A 6,398-nucleotide genomic window follows, 5' to 3' on the forward strand; every position below is an offset into this window, starting at 1 on the left:
AAGGCTGACTTTTGCCTGACTTTCCAAGAGATGCACTGAAAAAAAATAGTTTTTTCTGGTAAAGCATTTTTTTAAATGCACAAAGTGCTTCTAGTTGTACGCATCCCAATATATGATACATACATTCACCCAGACAAAAAAGAAACCTAACACACAAGCAATGGTGAGAACTGTGGTTGAAAATAAAGGGCACATGACCACGATAACGAGAACAAGTAAAGAATATTTCCTCAACAAAAAGCCACATGTTGATGTTGCTGAATTAGATTTATTTTCGATTTAAACTTCATTTCCAGTGTGTGTGTGTGTGTGTGTGTGTGTGTGTGTGTGTGTGTGTGTGTGTGTGTGTGTGTGTGTGTGTGTGTGTGTGTGCAGTAGGGTACATTGCTGAGTATGTGTGTTGAGTGAAATAAAATGACAGCTTGAAGTGCACTTATTTGATTATACTCTAACGGTCCTGTATCACATTTACCATTATTTAGGAAAATGAGTGCATGATAAAATTAGGGCTAATTTTGTTTTGGTGTTGATTAAAGTGAGAGTTGTGGGAAGATACCACAGAGGTGGAAAGTAATGTTTTTACAAGTGGAAGATGGATTGTTTTACAAGAGGCAGAGGGAGAAACTAAGTGTGGGAGGGACAGACAGAGAGGGGGAGTGTAGACGTCACATCTGTTCCTGCCACTCCCTTGGGGGCTCTGGGAGCATGGGAACCTTCACCAGCTCCAATAGTTGCAACAAGCTTTGCAAAGTGCATTTATCAATTTAAAAGTTTAAAGAAGCAAAAGGACTGCTCGACTGCATTGAGCAGTGGGAGGAAAAGTCCACACTAAAAACACTAGAAGTCTAGTTTTACAGAGCATCCACTCAAGTTGCATACAATACAATAAATTTTTCATCCTCAGTCTTTGGGTACGCTAGTATAAATAAAGGCATCTGTCATCAGTATCTCAAGCTCGTGGTGTGCTCTGTCAATGTAAATACATCTAATAAAAGTATCTCCAGAATCTTGGGCTTCCTGTCTGCGGCTTGTGGCCTGCATCATGTTCAATGTACTGCGACGGGTTTTGAGTTACCCTTACTGTCATGTCTTGGTTTGGCCCCCCAGAATGGTGACCACCACACTTTAATAAGCCATTTCACAGGGGTCAATTTTCTTTTCTTCACGGCGTCAGCTGGGTTGCCCCATTCACCCTCTTCACCCCTTCCTCACCCACGCTCCCCCATTGGCATGTGTGCGGCCCAATGTTGTTTACTGGACTGAGCATTTAGAGGGGTTAGCGTTTCACCATGGCAGCTGTTGGCACCATGTGCCTCCCCTTCAGGCGGCTGGCTGACGGCACGCAGGCCACTGCTTCACACACCCTTCAGCATCCCCCTGAGGACCCTCACTCCCTCCACTCAGCCCTTCGTTTGGCCTTGGTTGAAACCAGTAGCCTTGATCGGGTATCAGATACCAGTTTAATGTGAAGACAAAGTTCTGGCTTTAATTGATGGCTTCCAATTGGTGCTCACAGTCTGTCCACAGTGCAGAAAAGTAAATTCAGCGACCGCACACAGGATCCACATACAGTATCAGACATGACTAGACTTTATTTATTTCAGTGCAACAACTATTGCCATGTCTGTCATTGGTAGGATTAAGGGCTCCTGTTACTACATTTTCCATGTCACCTCTCCCACTGATTTGCTTGACAACTGTAAGTAATAGTAGGGACTCAAGGAAAAATCCTTTAAATAGCTTCACCGTGAGACCGTAAATGGAAGCCTCTAGTTATTTTTCCCTCCAGGCTTTAGAAAAGGCAACGTAATCTCTTCTTCATGATTTGGATGTTTGATTTGGCAAAGATGTGCAGGACGCCCTTCCTGACACAACCCTCCTTATTTATCTGGGCTTAGAACTGGCACTAAGAGTAGTAAAACTTTAAGGGATGGTGGTTTACAGTGGTTATCGCTATTGCCTCATAGCAGTCTGTCTTCGAGCCTTTCGTTTGCATGCTCTCCCTGTGCTTGCATGGGAGCCACAGATATTGGGTTGGTTAGCACTTCTAGACTTTATGCGAATATTGTGAGTGATGTCAGTCCAAGTATTTATTGGACTGATATGCCTCAGTTGACATTCATGTCTTTTTGTGAGATGACCTGGCAGCTATTTGTTGGATTGCCACTGACTTTTAATTAAACTAAATTCAACCAAATTAGCAGGCATTCATGTCTCTGTAATGATAAACTATAATAACTTTGGTATCCTGTAAGGTTTCGTCTCGACCCATTATCAGATTAACGTGCAGTACCTGTCCAGTTACTGTTTCACACGGAAGTATTAGTAGAAAAATCAAAACCCCTGTAGTGCATGTGTGATGATCTCAGTGTCTGCTGTAGCTCTTAAATGCAGTTGACTTTGATGGGTGTGAAGTTTGCAGGTTTGCTGGTTAGTTAGAGCTGGAACTGATCAAGGAACACAAGAAACTCTTATCTGCCTTATATTTAGGCAACTCCCTCTTCCCCTGCATTGACTACATTTACATGGAGCTTAGTATTCTGAATAAATTTGGTTTAATAGCTAAACAAGCCTAGTCTGACTGGAATTTCTCTCTGCTTCAGAGGAGTGGAAAATAACTTTTATTAAAACGAGAGAAAAGTTGCAAAATGTAAACAATTACTTTTTGGCAGTGTTCACACTACACATGCCCTGAGCACTGATATAAATCCATGGGGAAGTGTGCTTTTTATTGGCTGTTTTTTATTGCTGCTTCCAAGCTAAAGGAGTTTGGTTTCCATGTTTTTGTCATCTAATTTTCATTCTTTTTGTGTGCATGCGTATGTTTTTATGCTATTGTATCCAAGCTGAACCATACCAGTTGGGGGCATGTCTGGTAATCTATCAAATCCCTGCTGCAGATCAATAAATACTGGTAGTCTGAAAAATTAAATTAGGAATTTGGATGTGTGAAAGTATTATCTGTGCAAAAGTAGACTGAAATTAAAACTTTAAGACTGTATTAAAATAATGATTTCATTGATTAAGGGAGAAAAGTTATCCAAACCTACCTGGTCCTGAGTGAAAAAGCAATTGCCCCTCTTATTGAATCATGAATTAGCTGTGATTAACCACATTTTTGAAAAGCTGAGTTTTGTTTCACTAAACACACTCAGACCTGATGACTGGCAGACCTGTTGAATCGAGAAATCACTTAAATTGAACCTTTCTGACAAAGTGAAGCAGCTTAAAAGATCTAAAATCGCAACAAATCATGCCACAATCTAAAGAACACCCTGAGAAAACAAAGTCACTGCCATCTATCAGTCTGCAAAAGGGTTGCAAAGCCATTTCTACGGCTTTGGGATTCTAGTGAACAACAGTGAGACCTACCAAAAGGAGAATGTCTGTTTGTGACCTCAAGCTGAAGTTTTCTGCAGCAGGACAATGATCCGAAGCACACCAAGAAGTCCACCTCTGAATGGCTTAAGAAAAACAAAATGAAGACATTGGATTAGCTTAGTCAAAGTCCTGACCTGAATCCGACTGAGATGCTGTGGCACGACCTTAAAAAGCCAGTTCGTGCCCGAAAACCCTCCAATGTGACTGAATTACAACAATTCTGCAAAGATGAGTGGGCCATAACTCCTCCACGGTGCTCTAAAAGACTCATTGAAGTTATCGCAAATGCTTGAATGCAGTTGTTGCTGCAAAGGTTAGGCCAGCCCGTTATTAGGTTTAGAAACTGTTTTTTGTGTTTACTTGTGTTATCTTTGTCTAATATTTAAAATGTTTGATGATCTGAAACATTTAAGTGTGACAAACATACTAAAAATAGGAAATCAGGAAGGGGGCAAACAGTTTTTCACACTGCGGTAGAGTGGAAAAAGAAAAGTATGTGACTTATCTCTGTGACATTTAGTACTGCCAATCACATGTTGCTCCCTAATCAGGCAATAAACCAGTCAGCAATTTCTGGGTGATTAGTTGTCACCTTCAAGGTGATGTGCAAGAGAGGCAAAGACATACATGAACATATTTACATAACCAAATATATTAAATATAATTCTACAGTTGGAGATCCTAACATGTTAGTGACATCTTGATTTCTGCTACCATATCTATGTGGTTACTAGATGTCTGTGTTTCTTTTAGGGAGATTGTGAATGTCTGCAATCTTGAGTGAGTCTTGGGAGAGTGGTTTAGAGAAGGAAGGTCAGGGTGACAGTTGTCAGACCCTCATCCATACCATTTGGATGGAAAGTGATACCAGAGACAGCTGAGACTACTTCGGTCACTCTCAGGGTTAATTTGAAGCGTCTTAACATTCACTTTACTTCGGGTGCATTTGTAATGAACGTGGAACTGTGGGGTAAATGGAAATCTCAGCATCCGTGTCCTCTTAACTCTCCCTTCTCTTTCCCTCACACACGCACACAGATGCACTATGAATTAGGCTACAGTCACCCTCTCAAGGCCACAGAACAAATTCCTGAGGTTGTCTTGTAACCACAGAGTCATGCGGTCATAACTCTTTCAGTCATAATCACTGGGGTATTGCCTGTCACTCTCCTGCATGCATCAAAATCCAACTCCGGTAGCTTGGATTATGCGTAGAATGCCTGGTGGATGTTTTCCTCCTTCAACACAATCTAGCTGCATATCAGGTTGGCCCCAAAATAAAAAGAGGGGAGCTGGAATGAGGTTCTCTGGTCCCAAGTTATCTTCAAATGGTTCCACACTCACTTTCAACACCACCATGTGGATACAAAAGGTATAAATGGGAGGAAATGATCAGCAGTTTGCTAATTAGTGACAAAGATAAAATGTGGTACACAGAAAATCGACAGTTTTCTTATAGATGATATTCTCTTGGTGATTAGTGAGGATATGTGCCTAATTTTAGACATTTTGACAGACTAAATAAATAGTGGTGTAAAGAATATTCAAGCTTAATACAACTTTAACAATGCTAACCCGCTGTCTCTAAAGATGACAGTTTGTACTTTAATAACTTCTCATTGCTCATTGGTCATATTTTACAGGCTATGCTTTCTTGAAGTAATACTATGTGGTCACAGTTTTCACTTCTATCTTCATCCTGGCGTTGTTCCCGCTGGTGCAGGGTCTGCTCTTCGGGAGGTTTCTCCATTTGGTTCTGTCCAAGGCGTCCTCAGGTGATGCGTTGACAGTCTTAATGTATTTTTTGATTTTGTCCATCCACCGTTTCTTCGGTCTGCCTCGAGGCCGGCGTCCTTCTGGGTCGATCCTCGTAGCCGTTTTTGCTACGGAGTTCTCATCGCTTCAAATCACGCATCTTTTCCTTAATTGGGGCTACACCTAGTCGCTTCTGTATGTCCTTGTTTGTAACACGGTCCCATCTCGTAATTCCCAGACTCCATCGGAGCATACACATCTCCATGGTGTTTAGGGCCTGCTCATGTGTGGTCAATGCGGGCCAACATGCGGAGCCATACGGAGCTACTGGGCGGACCACCGTTTTGTAGATTTTTCCCTTGAGTCGATCTGGCATTCTTCTGTCACAAAGGACACCAGTGACCTGTCGCCATCACAGGTGTCAATCATGTTTATTTACAAAACTAATGATGTTCTCTCCAACATCAGCTATAGTTTATGTTTAATGCTAATTAGCAAACAGTAGCATGATACCTGCCTTGCATTTTTAATCATGTTGGCAAACAGAGTTTCTGTATCTATCTTTCTGTCTCTATGCCCACATTGCTTGAGAGTTGTCCACCTTGTTGAATATGATGGAACTATCCTCTGCAAAGGAAAAAAATCTGTATTTCCTGACTGGAAGTTGTTCCTGGAGGTTGCTGGCTGTCTCTAAGGGAAATTGGTGGCAAAGAGAGCGCTGAACCAAAAAATTTCCTTGTGTTCACCTGTAGTTTGTGTGAAAACAGACATTCACCTTTGAAGTTAAACTTGTCCCTCAGTGCTGCAGGTTTCAAAAGGTTTTTACTTTTAAGGGAAATGGTACCTGTTTCTGGTTTGTGCCACACTTTTCAGTTTCACAGAGAAAAGCAAGAGTGTTTGTAGACAAGCTGGCGTGTTTGATGTCGGCTACAGGTGACAGAAAACTGACAGAAATCTGATAGTAACCAAAAAAATTACAACGGTATTTCTGCCAACTGGTTGAGGAATACATATTTTTACCAGGTTACCACTAATTGCTCTTTAGGCCTATGTAGCTGTGGCTTTAGCAATCAACCTCCAGCAATTGGTCAGGGACTACTCATTTTTCCCTCACAGCCAGCTGCAGACAAGTCTCCAGGCTTGTGTCAACGGGGCCTTATTCACTTGACCCTGCCTTGTCATAATAGTTGTCACACGTGCAAAACTGCAGACAAGTTAACATCACATGGTTACTGGTTACATGTCTGCAAAACCTCAATACA

This window comes from Oreochromis aureus, linkage group 7 (assembly GCF_013358895.1).
Source record: "Oreochromis aureus strain Israel breed Guangdong linkage group 7, ZZ_aureus, whole genome shotgun sequence".
Lineage (NCBI taxonomy): Eukaryota > Metazoa > Chordata > Actinopteri > Cichliformes > Cichlidae > Oreochromis > Oreochromis aureus.